The 17,415-nt window shown below is 42.4% G+C and overlaps 1 protein-coding gene and 1 pseudogene across 2 annotated transcripts in view; both read left to right on the forward strand.

Moving 5' to 3' along the window:
- Positions 1-5,478: 5,478 nt before the first annotated feature.
- On the forward strand, positions 5,479-6,452 carry LOC148127391 (endogenous retrovirus group K member 8 Gag polyprotein-like; annotated as a pseudogene).
- A 9,898-nt stretch (positions 6,453-16,350) lies between these two features.
- The window catches only part of SV2C (synaptic vesicle glycoprotein 2C), a 69,089-nt gene continuing 68,024 nt past the window's right edge, over positions 16,351-17,415 (forward strand). Inside the window, exon 1 of one of the 2 annotated variants that reach the window (XM_087927183.1) lies at positions 16,351-16,859. The gene's annotated coding sequence lies outside the window, so the exon portion shown is untranslated. The remainder of the gene's footprint in view (positions 16,860-17,415) is intronic. The other variant, XM_087927186.1, reaches the window with a different exon arrangement.

A 17,415-nucleotide genomic window follows, 5' to 3' on the forward strand; every position in this document is an offset into this window, starting at 1 on the left:
AATATTATGTCTCTTTTAACTTCCTGTATTGTATTATACTAATTTATAAAATGCATGTCATGTCATTTCAGGGAAGACAGCATGATTTTACATTAAAAAAGTGAGATTAGAAAAAGGATGCTAATCTAAAAAGTATCTGGCTAGAGAATTGTACAAGAGATACATCTTCAAACAATATTTGTCATAACAACAAAATAATTTTAAAAATAAAGACATTTGGTATAGTTTAATACATAATAAATTCAGATCCTGCAGTAAATCACATAACAAATTATATTGGAAAGGGTTCAGTGAATATTTTAAAATGTGGTTTCAAAGTTATATTCTATTGACAGTAACGTAGGGATGTCAAAAAGGAAAGAAAATGGAAGGGGAAAATTAAAACAAGATATATATACTTACCATGGTGTTTCATTTCAGAGTAAGCAACTTTATACAGAACACAGAAGAAGAATAAAAAATGCTAAATCAAAGGAATTAAAGATCTGGATTAAAAAAAATAAAAGGAAACAGCTGACTGGTTTTATTGTTACCTAACAATCAATTTATCCCTGGAAATCATTGTTGCTTCCACCCTATTACCATTTTATACATCTCATAAAATTCAATACAACTGTAACTTCAACCCATTCACTTTCTTTATATATTTGCTATCCAGTTCATCCTCATTCACCTACATTCATTCAGCACCCATTCATTTGTGATCTTTCCTTTTGTTGCTTTATCCACACACTCTTTTTAAGTAATCTGATTTCCAAGGCATTCATTTTACTTTGTTTGACATATCCAAATCTCAACTCCAGAAAATAAATGTTAATTGCCACCTCTTGTTCCCCTGTTCCCTTTTAAGGGTCTTCTCCACTCTGCTCACTTAATTTATTAATCCCCTAAAAACCTTTATTCGCTCTTACTATCTTTTCTTTTGTACAGGCGAACAATCATGGCCCGTTGTTCCCAATCATCAGGCAATCATTGCACAAATACTAAACAAGTAGTACAGACATTCCACATGCAAATCACATCCATATTTTAACATTTTTACAGCCCTGCTATTTTTCAAAATTATTATAGCATTTGCAACTTTCTTTCCATAGCACTTTTTCTGGACAATAACATGATAACACTGAATGATAAAATTGATAGCAATGATATTGTTTCATTTCTAAACAAATAGTTAAGATATTATTTCCAATATTCCTTCATGTCTGTTTCATTTAAAAAAATCATTTTTAATTTTGTTCAGACTGCTGAAAATTCATTGCTTAGCTCTTATAATTCTCTTCCAAAAAACAATATTTTTATTTTCATCAACGTCATTCATTTTTATGCTTCTTTTAACATTAATTTAACTTCTTTAATCTTAATGCTTGTGACCCTCTTTGGTTACATTCTTTGTGACCATATTTTTTCTATATACAGGTTTAATGAATATTTTTATGTTCTCATTTTTGCAACAATATATTTTGTATATGATCATTCACAGCCTTTTTCATTTCATCATCCCATCAATGATACTAGTCATCTTTTCCATTTGTGTAATTACCTACTTCTGGAGCAATCCATTGTATTCCTTTTCCAGCAGTTTTCATATCTTCCTATATCAGCTGCTGTTGGGAGATGGAATTATCTTAGAATACATTTTTGTGCCTTCACTTCCTACAGTCATTCTATTTTCATTCTTATCTATTTTTTCCAAAACCCTGAAACTTAAAACAAAATTTGTCCCATGTCATATACTCTTCTCTCTTAGCCCTAATCTATATATGCTTCAATCAGCTTTTTTCAATATTTCATCATAAACAGTCATATCAATCATGCTTTTTTGTTTCAATTCGTATGTATACAACTATAGTTATAGTTAAGCAGATATTTTTTAAAGTGAATTTTCTTTATTTAATCCATGCTCTTTACCATTTACTCTTACTGTAGACATTGACTTCCATCGCCTATCATAGCTTTGGTCAATCAAACCAAACCTTTTCAGTGATAGAGAAGTGTAAATTAGGTTAACAGGCGGCCTTAGTGGTATCCATGCTATGAGGAAAAGCTCTGCTGATGGCAAAGACAGATTTGGTCTGGTCGGATTTGATAAGAAAATTTGTTTAAAATTTCATATAGGGCAGTGGTAGCTAACCTTTTTGGGCTCCTGTGCAAAAAACTGTGTGCGTTAGCACATACGCACTTGTGTGCCAGCACCCAGAATGAAATGCACACACCCCCATGCCCCTGCGCATGCACGTGCAATCCCCTCCCCCTTACCTACATTGCGTCTTACAGCTAATTTTTTTCGGCTGGTTTGAGGCCTTTGTTGGCTTCCCAGAGGCTTGGAAAAAGGCTCTGCAAAGCTTTTCAGGATGAATAATATACCCGTTTCATCACTTCCGGTATTACAGGAGGTGACGAAACAGGCCTATTCGATCTGAAAAGCCTTGCAGAGGCTTTTTCCAAGCCTCTGGGAGGCTGAAAAAGGCCTGAAACCAGCAGAAAAATCAGCTGTGAGGCACTCGCATGCGCAGTGAGGTAAGTTTGCCTGCGGCTCGCGTGCCGGCACAAATGGCTCTGTGTGCCACTTGTGGCAGGCATGCCATAGGTTCGCCATCACAGATATAGGGAAACTAAATCAGCACTTTGTCTTTGAAGAACATTAAGTTTTGTTCTTTTCAGATGGAATTATACATTTAAAAAATATGGAATCTGGAACAAGAGAAAGGCCATGCACCAACCTTCTTGTGTTTGAGATAATTGTTATTTCTTCTATATATTAATGGGCCACATGTCAACAGTCTTGATTTATTTGGTGACTTATTTTCTTGGAACTAATAATAGATATGTGTATATAATAATACAGTAAGCTAAACTGCAGTCTATTGTCATGCATTTAATGATTGTTTTGTTTACATACTAGCTCTATATCCATGCTTCGCTACAAAACTATGTGATTGGGCTTAGTTTTGGGGGAGGAAAATAAGGCGGGGAGGAATTGTGCTTCTACCTAACAGCATCCATCAGTATTCATCTGGCTATCCTCCTGTCAGTGTGTGAAGGCTGTTTGGAAACTGTAACATGGAAACTGAAACAGTATTTGCTGTGTGAGCAAGAAGGACACAGCAAGGAGCCTGAGCGTGGCTTAGGTCAACTGTTCTGTACTAAAGCTGGTTGCTGCTGTGAAACTAAAACTGAAACTAAAACTCCTCTGCTTGTGTTTTGCATTTGGAACAGATTTCTTTTCAGGTGGGGAAGGGGAGTAAAACTCCTTAGCATCAGAATGTGTTAATAATAATATACAAAATACTAATGCTCTGATGGACATTTCGAAAAATCCTTTCTTAAATGAGCACTTAGAAGCCAAGAGGAACATACATGCCAAATTTCAAGTTTGTAGGCTTTACGGTTTTGGAGATTTTGTGATGATCCATGAGTGGTATTTTGCTTTTATATATAGAGATTTCAATGCTATTTGGGATATATAATAATATATTTTATTTTGGAGAAGGAATTTTCTAGCTTGTATAAATACATTCAATTCTTTATTATTTGCTAAATTATCTTACTGATCAAATTAGAAAAAATGTATTCAGCTAATCAAATTTTTAACTCTTTGTGTCCGATTTTCTTGTAGTGTAGGAAGTTAGCACCCACCCCTCTCCTAGAAAATTGAAATATCCTAGGAAATATTAAAAAGGCAGAATATTTCCCCTAAAAAGAGTAGAAACTCAGAAGCAGAAACTCACCTCAGAAGCAGATGCTCGCCCCCACCTTTGTTAATGGGCGTTCATGGCATCATCGTCCAGCGAGGCTCAAGCAAGCTTGGAACTCAGGACAGCCTACAGAGTTGCCCCTGCATGGCCCGATGGGAGTCTGACAACCAATCAGAATACAAGCTCAAATTCAAATCTCAACAGGGGAGTATAAAACCAGGCACTTTCTGCCCTCCTCCTTCTTCTTGATCTTTTCCTTCACCTTGAAGCATGTGATCATCCTTTTCACTTTGGAGCTCCAAGCCATGTGGTCTGTCCACCATTAAACCATCTTTCCAAACAGCCTCCAGGTTTCCAGGGTCTTTTTCCCCGTTTGGAACTGAACCCAGAAGGATATTTCTTCCAATGAAAGTTAGTCAATGAAATCTGATATCCTTCATATCACATTATCTTGTCAGTTCTGTAAGTCTTTCTATAACGCAGTGTGGTATTGGTAAAGCAAGCAAGGAGAAAAAAAGTTTAAGAAAGCAGATCAATGAAACACAATATGCAAATGATGTCACTAGATATAGAAATATATTCTACGGTAACTCTAGAGATGGGGAAGAGAAGTCTACATTCGCTGGTCCAACATGTAAAAAGGACTGTCAGTCTAGAAGGTATATACCCAGTTTCTGTTGTGAAACATAGTGAAGTGGTAGAACCACCCCAGGAGGGAGAGGTTGCATTCCAGAGGAACAAGAGCTAATTCAGCCCAGCTATTATGGGTGAGAGAAAGATGGTGAAGACAGCTACCCTCCCCCCCCTGTGGGAACTATGATTCTTTGTTCTTTGTGTACGTGCTAGGACAACGGAGCCTTCTGGTAGTTGGCTGGAACACGGAGCAAGGAGCAAGGACAAATTGTTGCCATTTCTTAACAAGAACTGTAGCAAACTTAAACTCTGCAGCCTTGTATGCTTTATGCGAATGATCGGTGCATGTTGTGTGATGTAATGTGTTTGTGATAGGACATTAACAAAATTGCTACGTTAACAAGATTGCTTCTAATAAAAGAGGGTTTCGGAGTTCTCTCTGGGCTCTCATCCCAAGACAACTTTGCGAAGTGTCTTCTTTTCATGAGAGACCACCACAACTGGTGACCCCGACGTGATCCATTCAAAAGAGATACGTCTTTGGCACACCCATTCTCATCGTCTGGAATAGACTTGGTGCACCTCATCCGCTTGAATCGCTGGCGACAACGGATCCCTCGTGAGTATGGGTGGTAGATTCTCTAAGGAGCAGGCTGCTCACATTCAGGAAATCAGAGAATTGACCAAATGAAATTTTTTTACCTTTAAAAAGCGGGGCTCCCTTCATACCCCCCTCCCAAAAACCTCTATTGAGGAACTCCTAGAATACATTTGGCAACACTGCCCTTTTTATCCGGCTAAAGGCAGTATCAAAACTACAGTATGGAAGGAGATTGGAAAATACCTTCATGCAAGTCCTAAGGCCCCTTCGTCTATATTAATTGCTTGGAGGGTGGTTTTTGAGTCTCTCTCCTCTCTAGAGCAACCCCTACTTGGCCCCCTTTCTGGACCCCCTCCCTATGTGAATCCTGCTGTACAACTCTTGCCCCCTGCTGTGGCGCCTGTGTCTCTTAAACCGACTGCCCCCCCGGAGGCAAATGAGGTCGGTAAACCTCCTCCCCCTTCTCCTGACCCCCCCTCACCCAATCCCTCTTCTTCTTCTCTTGCTTTCCCTTCTGTGCCTTCCTCTCCTGCCTTACCCCCTCCTATGGGCGCAGTTCATGCTGCCATCGCTGCAGGAGTTAGAACTGGTGAGTTAGATCACTCTGACTGCCCATCGGCATTCCCGTTAGTTTATGCGCAGAATGCGCAGGGACAAAACGTCCCGCACTGGGAACCCTTCCCTGTTAAATCAATCAAGGATATCAAACAAGCTGTACAAATGTATGGTATTCAGGCTCCATTTACGATGGGATTATTTAGAATGATGGCTAACGCCCATATAATGATCCCAGCTGATTGGCATAGCCTTTTTCATATGACTCTAACAGGGACTCAATTTGTTGTATGGCAATCGGAGTTTCTCCATCATTGTCGCCTATTGGCAGCTCAAAATCCGAATCTTACTGCAAATGAACTGGCAGGAGAGGGTGCCTTTGCTGCTCCCGAAGCTCAATATAATAGCCCTATTAATGCTCTTAACCTTTCTGCACAAGCCGCTCTGCTTGCTCGCTCTCGCTTGGATGACCCTCATACCTCCGCACAATCTTTTGCAAAAATTCTACAAAATTCCAATGAACCCTATGCCAATTTTATTGAACGCCTCCAAACGGCCCTACAAAGGCAAATTACAAATGAGGCGGCTCGGCAGGAAATTCTTCTTAAATTGGCATATGAGAACGCTAATGCAGACTGTAAAACCTTGCTTACTCCCTTGATTAATTCTCCAGATGCCACTCTAGCCCAATTCCTACAAGCCTGCAGGGTGGTGGGAACACACCAATACACTTCCAGAAATATGTGGCTGCAGCTATCACCAGAGGTAATAAGCCATCTGGTAATTGTTACAATTGTGGGGAGCCTGGCCATTTTAAATCACAATGCTGAGCCCCCGGCGGGGGGGGCAGCAAAGCCCTCCGCCAGTAGAGATGTTCAACAAAAACAGTCTGCCCGAAATGTAAGAAAGGCTATCATTGGACTAATCAATGTCAATCAAAAACTGAACCCTCGGGAAATGAGTAGAGGGGCCGGCAGCTAGCCCCTCTCCCAAGGCTGCCCATATACCATCCACTGTGTATGAATTATCAGTGGCAGAAGATGTGCTCATATCCTTTCCCCATCTACCACTCTCTGTCAGCGCACAGCTTCCTCCTTCTGCCTCCTTCTCCTCCGATAAAACTGCTCTTATACAATCTCACCCTCATGCCCTCCTCAAAGGAATCCCTGTGGTTCCCGATCTGCTTTATCCTTCCTCAAAACTCTCAGCCATTAACCCTTCTGTGCTATCCACTCTTCCAACGAAGTTACAAAAGGGTGATGTGGTAGCAAAAATGATCATGGCACCGCAACTTCCCTCTGATGTGCTTGCCCTCACTAGATCTATCACCGAAACTAAGCCCACACTCTTGGCTTTAATCAAGGGTCGCTGCTTCACCGGTCTTCTGGACTCTGGTGCTGACGTCTCGGTGATACGCTCTGACGAGTGGCCTACAGACTGGGAAACAGAGACCTCCCCATCGGTCAGAGGTGTAGGAGGGATTCAAACGGCTCGCATCAGTAAGTTTTGGCTCCCTGTGACTTCTGAAAACCTCACAGGGACTGCACAAATAAAGCCCGTCATCCTCCCCCTTCACACGAATTTGTGGGGGAGGGACTTGCTCTCTCAATTTGGTGCTAAATTGCAGCTAGAATGACTCATCCTCTTCCGCTTCGCTTTACCTTAACCACGGACATTCCTGTTTGGGTTGATCAATGGCCATTGCCAGCAAATAAATTGCTTGCATTGCAGCAATTAACAGTCGAACAATTACAGTATGATCATATCGAGCCGTCGCTTAGCCCATACAACACTCCGGTGTTTGTTATAAAGAAAAAATCTGGAAAATGGCGCTTTTTGCATGATTTAAGGGCTGTCAACTCCATCATACAACCCATGGGCTCACTCCAATGTGGCTTACCTAATCCCAACCTTATTCCCACTAACTATGACGTTGTTGTCATTGACCTCAAGGACTGTTTCTTTTCTATCCCCCTTCATGCAGAAGACTGCAAACTCTTTGCCTTTACTATTCCCCAACCTAATAATTCTCATCCCACTAAACGATATCAATGGAAGGTATTGCCTCAAGGCATGCTCAACAGCCCTACAATGTGCCAATACTATGTTAATCAAATCCTTCAGCCCTATAGAACACAACACCCACAATTTCTAGTCTACCACTATATGGATGACATTCTCATAGGTGCCCCTGGTCCGGAAGGCACAGTTGCCGCTACCCTGGACAACCTTATCACCTTGCTACACCAAGGTGGTTTACACATAGCCCCGGAAAAGGTTCAAACACGACATCCTTTTCAATATCTAGGACATAAGCTAATGCAGGCTTATTCAGCACCAGTTTTACCAGCATTAGCCCTGCCCCGCACCACATCTCTCGTGCAATTACAACAATATTTAGGGGCTATTAATTGGACCCGTCCCTATTTTGGCATCACTACACACATGCTCAGCCCCCTGTTTGATGCATTAAAGGGAGGAACCACTCCAGGGGATAAAATTACCCTTACAGATCATCAATTGAAAATCACCCAGGACATTCAGCACATTATGCAGAAAAAGTGGGTTGACCGATGTCACAACAATGCTCCTATTTCCTTAATCTTGCTCAATACACCTCAGCTACCTACTGCAATTCTTGCTCAAAGTCTCTCTAAACTTCTCATCCTAGAATGGATACATCTGCCTCATACCCCTCGTAAATCCATTAACCCTAAACCTTTGCTCTTCTCTATACTTATTCACAAAGGGCGTCAATGTTGTAAAGCCCTAATGGCTATTGAACCCTCTATACTATATGTCCCCATGTCATTGTCCGATTGGGAGGTAATGCTATTGAATTCAGAGTCATTACAAATTGTAATGGGAGAATGGCCGGTGACTATTTCCTGCCATCTCCCTGGAGATGACCAGCTTAATTTACTTAAGCTGGTTCCTTTTAATTGGCAATTAATAGAATCCACAGCCCCCATTCCCTCTGCGATCACTATATATGCAGATGGAGGGAAGCAATATGGTGCCTGTGCCTGGTTTTCAGAGGGGCAATGGTGCACCAAAGTTACTCAGCCACAATCGTCTGCCCAAAGGGCAGAACTTGCTGCTGCTATATTGGCCTTCCAACATTTTCCCGATCAACCTTTCAATTTAATCTTGGACAGTCTTTATGTCACTTTTATAGTAAAAAATATCTCCGATGCATATCTCTCCCCCATTCTGGACAATGACCTTCTTACTAAATTCATTTCGCTTCAGCAACTCATCTCAACCCGCTCCCACCCTTTCTTTGTTGCTCATATACGAAGTCATCAACCATTTCCCGGCCCATTACAAGAAGGAAATGACAGAGCCGATGCAGCGGCTTCAGCCACATCCACTGCTACTATTCTATCTGCTTTCTCTCTTTCTCCCCTAACCCCTTGGGACAGTCATAACTATTTTCATCAAAATAAAAGGGCTCTTATGAAGGAATTCCAAATCACCGCCCAAGAGGCTGCTGCAATTATTCAACAATGCCCTACTTGCAGCAAGCAAGCCCCTGCCCTACCAATGGGAGTAAATCCCAGAGGCTTAAAAGCCTGCCAAATTTGGCAAATGGATGTAACCCAGTATGCGCCTTTTGCACCATGGAAATATATCCATGTTTCAGTGGACACATACTCAGGGTTCATCATGGCCTCCCTGCAAAGAGGAGAGACCACAAAACATGTCATTAACCACTGCATCCAGTCATTTGCGTGCCTGGGAAAGCCCTTGGAATTAAAAACTGATAATGGCCCCGCCTATACTAGTACCAACTTTGCTACCTTTTGTAAACAATGGGGCATTTTGCACAAATTTGGCATTCCATACAATTCTCAAGGGCAGGCCATAATAGAAAGAGCCAATCTGACCCTAAAGAATGCCCTTGACAAAGTTCAAAACTCAATGGGGAAACCCTCAATGGGGAAACTCACCCCAAGCTTAACTTGTGCTTATTTACACTGAATTTCCTGAATGAGTCTGGCACACCTGCTTCTTCTGCTGCCTCTCGACACTTTTGCTCTCCATCCAAGGATGCTCCTAGACCTCCAGTCTACTTTCGACAGTTGCCAGATCCCACATGGCATGGGCCAGCTGAACTTATAACCTGGGGACGAGGGTACGGGGCTGTTTCCTACAACAACGCCACCACCTGGGTCCCCGGACGACAAGTGAGGCCTTTTCTACCCAAACCAGCCTTGCCTACATCAGCATCATGAAGCTGCCCACTGCATTCATCATTTTCCTCCTGGGTTTCCACATCGTTCCTGCTGATACGACATCCACCCCATCCTCCTGCGACGCCTGCATCAAAACTACTCACAGCGGAACGAAAACCCAATCCACCCTGATCTATCATACCTTGAAGCCTGAGTGCAACTCCACGACGGTCTCCCCTTGTCTGCATAACAACACTCAATATGCGCGATGTTACACTGCCGAAGGCATTCAGTGCTATGAGCACAAGGCAGTGGGACCCATTACAGCATCCCTATATGTCTATGCATACAAAGGTGGCTCCAGTTCTGATCTTGCAGGAATGTTCTCTACCAGTCAAACAAAAAACGGGTACATAACCCATAATGTCACTCGGGGGGGGGGGTACCAACACCTCAGTATGCTTTGATGCTTGCCTTGCCATCAGCAAAGGTCAAGGTCCTAACGACGCTGCAGGAGTTACCTGCGGCTCACACAGCTGGCAGAGATCTTATCTACAGGAAAAGAAATATCTCTTTCAAAAGGTGTCCGGGACTAATGTGGGGGCCACCACTGTTTACAACTACTGGTACACCCCACCTATTGACTGCTCAAGTAAGAGGCCCTCAAAATATTAATATCACTGTTAAATCAAGCTCTACTTCATGTACCACTGACAAATGTAATCCCATTTGCTTGTACACTCACTTACCTGAATCTAAGGGGGTACAATATCGTTTTTTAGGTCTTGGTATCGACGGTACCGGACGTGACCCATATGGTTATATTGTATTGAAAATCCACACCACCTCCATAAAGTCAACACCCTCCAAAGTTTTCTGGGAATATCAATACGAAATTGGCAAATTGAACTCTCTCCCTATTCCCCCCAAAGCTCATAACATGTTTATAAAACTAGTTGAGACAGTCGCCAAAGAACTAACTGTCAAAAATTGTTTTGTCTGTGGAGGGACCAATATGGGGGACCAATGGCCATGGCATGGTCATGAAGCAAATTATACAGAATTATTACTTAATCAACACAACTTTACATATCACCAGACTGCCAATGAAACCTGGCTACTTTCTACTAACTTAGTAGGTCATGTATGCTTCCAACGTAATCAGACCGACAATCAATTTCTCCCAATGGGAGAATTGTTGTGCCTAGGCACGTGGAACAACAATACATGGTGGTCCAATGATACACCTACCCCACCTAATAATACTTTAAGTAAAATTATCAACATGACCTTTTTAAAGGATCCTGAAAATAACACTCTTGCATGGCATTCCCCCGATGGACTGTATTGGATTTGTGGAAGTTATGCTTATAACATTCTTCCTGCAGGGTGGTACGGGTCCTGTATTCTGGGAGCCATTCAGCCATCCTTCTTCCTTTTAACCCTTACTAGGAGACGTACACTAGGAATTCCGGTGTATGAAGAAGTGGGTAACATCCGAAAAAAGAGGTCCAGCAACATAAAAATTGGTAATTGGAGGGACAATGAATGGCCCCCTGAGCGTATCATCCATTACTATGACCTGTCCACATGGGCCCAAGATGGCACATGGGGATACCGTACCCCTATATACATGCTTAATAGAATCATAAGGTTGCAGGCTGTAGTAGAAATTATAACCAATGAAACAGCTGTAGCACTCAAAAAATTAGCTAAAGAAAGCGCGCTCTCACGAACTTATATTATGCAAAATCGCTTGGCTTTAGATTATCTTCTTGCCAAAGAAGGAGGAGTGTGTGGAAAATTTAACCTTAGTAATTGTTGTATTGAGGTAGATGATAGCAGAAAAGTTATCCAACAAATTACTGATAGAATGATCAAGGTTGCGCATGTACCCGTACAAACATGGAATGGTCTTGATTTTAGAGACATGTTTGGATCCTGGTTCCCAAAATTGCCTGGTTTGCAAGCTATTGTAGTGCTCATTGGTATGATTGCTGCGGGATGTGTTGTATTGCCTTGTGTATTACCCATCTTTGTACGCACTATTTCTAACAGTTTATCCCTCTTGGCTGAGAAAAAAGCCACTGCGCAGGTAATGGCTCTCTGGAATCAACAAATAACTAACACATATGAACCACTGCCATCCGAAGATGAGATAGGGGAGCCAACCTGTGACGACCCAGACGAGGACAAGATGTTTGTGATGGTTGAAGAAGCCACGAACGCCGTGGATAACATCAGCATGCACAGCACTCTTGCCTACGGGCCTGACAAAGACTGTTGTTGGGACTAAAACACTCCCTGTCTCTTAAAAAGGAAAAACAGGGGAGATGTGGGAACTATGATTCTTTGTTCTTTGTGTACGTGCTAGGACAACGGAGCCTTCTGGTAATTGGCTGGAACACGGAGCAAGGAGCAAGGACAAATTGTTGCCATTTCTTAACCAGAACTGTAGCAAACTTAAACTCTGCAGCCTTGTATGCTTTATGCGAATGATCAGTGCATGTTGTGTGATGTAATGCATTTGTGATAGGACATTAACAAAATTGCTACGTTAACAAGATTGCTTCTAATAAAAGAGGGTTTCGGAGTTCTCTCTGGGCTCTCATCCCAAGACAACTTTGCGAAGTGTCTTCTTTTCATGAGAGACCACCCTCCCCCCCCCTAATAGTTCACAAAATATATTGTGGATGCAGATAGTAGAGTTCTCAGTCTTACGTTTGTCTGTAGATGTAAAACAATAAATAACTCAGCTTGGAAGAATTAACTGTGTATCATTTTTGGTTTGGAGCCTGACACCTGCATTCTACACAGCCAACGTGAATGGCAGAATCAACCCCAGTTACTGTCTTTTAACTGGTGGAGTGTTTCCTGTTTTTTAGTACTTTGATGCCATGCTTTCCTTTTACTCTTAAGTATTGAGTGTGGCGTGATTTAGTCAGAAAGAAAATTGATCTGAGAGTTTGATGTATCTTTTATCTAAAGAAAGTAACAATTCATTCCTTTTCTATTCTCTTTACTTTTTTCTTTCTGCACTTTTATCTTACTTTTTTCCTGACTTTTCCTTTTTTAAAATTGTTTATCTTCTTGCTTTATCTTCTATCATTTTTTGTAATTCAATAAAGTTATATAAAAAAGAAATAAAATTGAACTGCATTGTCAGAAGATTATAAATATTTCAATTTAATTTACCTTTCTACAAACATAAAATCTTCTACTTAAGAGAATGCAAATTGCACAAGAAAAATAATATAGATGAAAGGCAGCTTTGTGCTCAGGGTGATTATTTGGCCTGAAGTGCCAAGAAAATGACAGGCATACGGTATCCTGTCACTATTTTTGTTGTGACTGGAGTGTCATAGTCCAGGTAACATGTCACAGAGTTTAAGATGAATGACTGAGATGGGTTTGAAACTCATGTTCTTAAAGAGAAGAACTGTCATTTGGTTCAGGTTGTGTACAATAGTGTGCATACACAAGGTATTACTTGAAATGCAAATATCCAATTCACAGTATTTTATTAGAATTGTCTTCTTACAGTTAAAGTGAATATGCTGTTATGGCACTTAAATTCTGCTTTTAAAAAACCAAAGCCCCTATAGCACTCAAGGAATCCAAATCTAGTGCATATTTAGAAGACAGCATAGGGTTTGATAACTTGTTCACTCTCTGCCACTGCCCTAGTCCTCAATTTTTGGTTTTCTTTTCATTACTAGTATTTGTTTTGTTAGGAATATTTCCGTAGGTATCAATAGAAACTTCCCTCCTTGGGCAGGGAACAACCTAGTCTAGTATGGAGGACAATTTAGACACCCAAAGACAAAGGTAATTTCCACACCTTCCAACTTAACAGAATAATAGAGTTAGAAGGGACCTTGGAGGTCTTCTAGTCCAACCCCCTGCTCAGGCAGGAATCCCTATATCATTTCAGACAAATGGTTGTCCAATCTCTTCTTAAAAACTTCCAGTGTTGGACCATTCACAACTTCTGGAGGCAAGTTGTTCTCCTGTTTAATTGTTCTAAGAGTCAGGAAATTTCTCCTTAGTTCTAAGTTGCTTCTCTCCTTGATTAGTTTCCATCCTTTGCTTCTTGTCCAGCCTTCTGGTGCTTTGTAGAATAGCTTGACTCCCTTTTCTTTGTGGCAGCCCCTGAGATATTGGAACACTGCTATCATGTCTCCCCAGTCCTTCTTTTCATTAAACTAGACATACCCAATTCCAGCAAATATTTTTATATGCTTAAACTGCCAATCCCCTAATCATCTTTGTTGCTCTTCTCTGCAGAGTCTGAGCATCTTTTTTATATTGTGGTGATATTTCAAACGTGGTCTTAAAATATATTCTTGTGTCATCCAACCATAATTGTGCCAGCATAACAATAATGAGGACCAACTTTATATTACTTCAGTGATTACTGGTCAAAGCAATTAAGAGGCTATAAATCACTTGTATGCAAAAGTTTTTTTTTAATTTCTTTTCCTTCCATGAAGAATACCAATCTGATCTCCCAAAATTATTCAATAAACGATATGAAAGATTGTAAAAGCCAGTTGTGTGATTAATCTTATGTTCAATTTGCCTTCCTTATAAGCAATATATTGTCCCATTTTTATTCCAGAGCAGGGGTATCAAACTCGTGTCATCACAGCATCGTCACGTGATGTATTGGGACTTTTTCCCCGTTTGCTAAACTGGGCAGGGGCGGGGCCAGCACGTGATGCATCTGGCCTGTCGGCCTGACACCCGTTCTAGAGTATGCAAAATAAATTGGATTTATAATATGGATGAATCCAGTATTTTTGTGTAATTCAGTTAAATTCCTCTGAACGGCAATTGGTTAATCAAAGGTTTCTTCTCATTCAGCATTTAGTTTCTGACAGTATTTAAATTTACAGATTTTAACATTTTCTGCAAAAAAGATCCTCTACAGTGAAAGGAAGTGAACAACCACTGGACAATCATTTTGTATTATATCCTCTTTAGTGCTAGTAGAAAAGTGAAACTAACAGGTGGCACATTGTAAATCACTGCTTGTCAGAACAGATTATACAGCTATTGGCTGTTGGCTAGGTTGCATACTGCTAATCAATCTCTAGCTACATACCAATACTACGCATGCTATACCATATAGATGTCCATCCATACTAACATTCTTCCCACCACTTCAGGAGGCCTATCGTTTCCTATGAAAAAGGGAGAGGGGGAAATGTGGAGAGAGATCCTCATAGTCTGGTGAAAAACCAGGCCCCACAACTCGATAGACCAGATAGCTCTTGGCCTAGGATAGTATACTGGCTGAGATTGTTGCTATCCTCAACCATTTAATTGTTTTACTATAGCAACCTGATTAATTACAGCAATCTTGCTGTGAGTGGTCCAGAGTTACTATAGGTAAGATGGGCAGCCACCCATAATTTAAATAAAATAAATGAATAAATTGTTCTATTGCTGGGGAAATGAGATTATTCCACAGAAATATAAAATTATAGGGGATTGCATTAAACAATATGTAGAATAGGGTCTTTTTTATTTCCAAGGTAGCTTTATCATTGTGGGATTTATTTCTGTACAGATTGTAGACCATTTTTGGCACGTATTTCATGAATGCAGTTTGCCTGCACCGTTATAGTGTCTTGCACAAATGCTCTATTTTAAATAGCTGGACCGATAGGCAATCTGGAGGCAAGTTTATGAGCTCATCGTGGTATACAGTGTGATCTCAGTGGGTCTTTCAGAACTGTCATCTTAATGCATCACGTCAGCCACTTCATAGAATTAGGCTTAAATAGGATTCATATATCATGCTGAACTGGAACATACCAGTCCAGGCTCAGTAAATAGGCAGGTTCACCGTAGGAACAGTGGCCTTGAATGATGGTCTTTTAAAGCTGGTTGCTGAAAGTCCTCAATGGGAAAGTGGCTTAAGAATAGAGCCACTGACAATGTAAAGATATAAGGACAATTCTATTACTGCACAAGCTTTGTTCCATGAAATGTTATTCTGTATTACTAATTGGTTTCCCAGGCTCACCAATTTCTCTTCATTAGCCTAAGACAGGTACACCTCTGTTACACTGCAGTAGGTAGGTAGGTCGTACCACTCAGGTGGGGAAGCTGATGTAATCCAGCTGTTCTGAAGTCTAACTCCCACAGTCCCTTGCTAAGGATGATGATTTTAGTACTGATGGGAGTCTGTGCTGAAGGACATTACTTTGGCACTGAGCAACCTTAATCCGCTGCCCTGACCAGCAGCATGGGCATTTTTAAAATCCCTGCTTCACTGCCATTCGATATCACTTTTAACTCTGCATGTTTGGCAATTAAGGAATGTGATAGATTAACAGAGTTGGAAGGGACCTTGGAGGTCATCTAGTCCAACCCCCTGCTCATGCAGGAGGTCCTATACAATTTCTGACAAGTGGCCGTCCAGTCGTTTCTTGAAAGCTTCCAGTGATGAAGCACCCACAACTTCTGAAGGCAAGCTGTTCTCAATTGTTAAATCTCTCCTTGATAAGTTTCCATCCATTGTTTTGTCTGGCCTTGGGAAATAGTTGTCCTTCTCCTCTCTGTGGCAGCCCCTCGAATATAGGAACATTACTAGCACGTCAGCCCTGGTCCTCCTCTTCATTAGACTAGCCATGCCCAGTTCTTGTAACCGCTCTTCATATGTTTTAGCTTCCATACTTAATTGTCCCGCTTCATCAAATCTGGGGCTCGCTTTCGTTGTACGCAAGGAACGAAATACTGCGTCCGCTTGAATTATCCGTTCCCTCCCTTCCCTCAGCTCCGTTTCACGGCTTCCCATCTTCCTCGTCCTCCTCCGCTTTCCCGCTGTTTTCTCCAAGCAGCCAAGAGAGAACGGGCTTTCCCGGCCGTCGCAGTCTCCCACGCACGCCTGCGATGCCATATCTCGCCTCCCGCCCCGCCGAGAGACTCTGCTTTCCCTGGCAAAGCGCTTCATCACTGCAGCGCAGGGGACGCGCGCGGCGCCGGGGGATCCGCGCAGCTACTATCCCGCCCCTCCACAGCCACGGTCACGCCGCGAGGCTCCTCCTCAAGGAGGAGAAGACGGAGGAGGAAGAGGGGGGAAAGTCTAATCTGCTGCTGCTGCTACTTCGAGCAAGCCGCAGCTCCATTACGCAGGGCTCCGAGTGGTTGGAGAAACAGCAGCCAGGGCTGCGCTTCCAGCGGGTAAGCGGGGTTCCCACTCGCAACGCCGCCTCTGCCGCGAGGAACTTTGGAGCGAGTTCTCCTCTCCCCCCTAGATTTGGAAACGGGGCTCTCTTCGCACTTTTCCCCGAAGGTCCTCTAAGGAGGGAGAGGTGCTGCTTGAACGGCGGCAGTCACGCTCGGGCGATTTTCTGAGGCGCAGAAGTTTGGGCGAGTTCCGCGGGACTTTGGGGAGAGTGAAGCGGCGTGGGGTTTGCGGCCGTATTGCAGTCGTGTCCGAGGCGCCTCAGTTTCCTTTGCCGGTGCAGCCCTTTGGAGGGAATCTCTCTCTAGGGGGAAATCACAGCTTGGCGGGGTCGTCGAAGTCTTGATGGACAAGGCCTTCTCTTGCGCATATGACCCCCCCCCCCAGAGAACTTTTTAGGGAGGGCAAGCGGGTGGCAATGGGGGGAGGGGGCAGAAAGGCGAAGTAAAAAGCTGCGGACGAGCGTGGCGGAGGCGAAGGAAGCGCAAAACGTTGCCGGGTGGCTGCAGACAATCCGGCCGGTTTTGCAGTGCGCTGGACGCGGGGGAAAGC

This window comes from Pseudonaja textilis, chromosome 2 (genome assembly GCF_049901715.1).
Source record: "Pseudonaja textilis isolate UNSWEBS1 chromosome 2, rPseTex1.2, whole genome shotgun sequence".
NCBI lineage: Eukaryota > Metazoa > Chordata > Lepidosauria > Squamata > Elapidae > Pseudonaja > Pseudonaja textilis.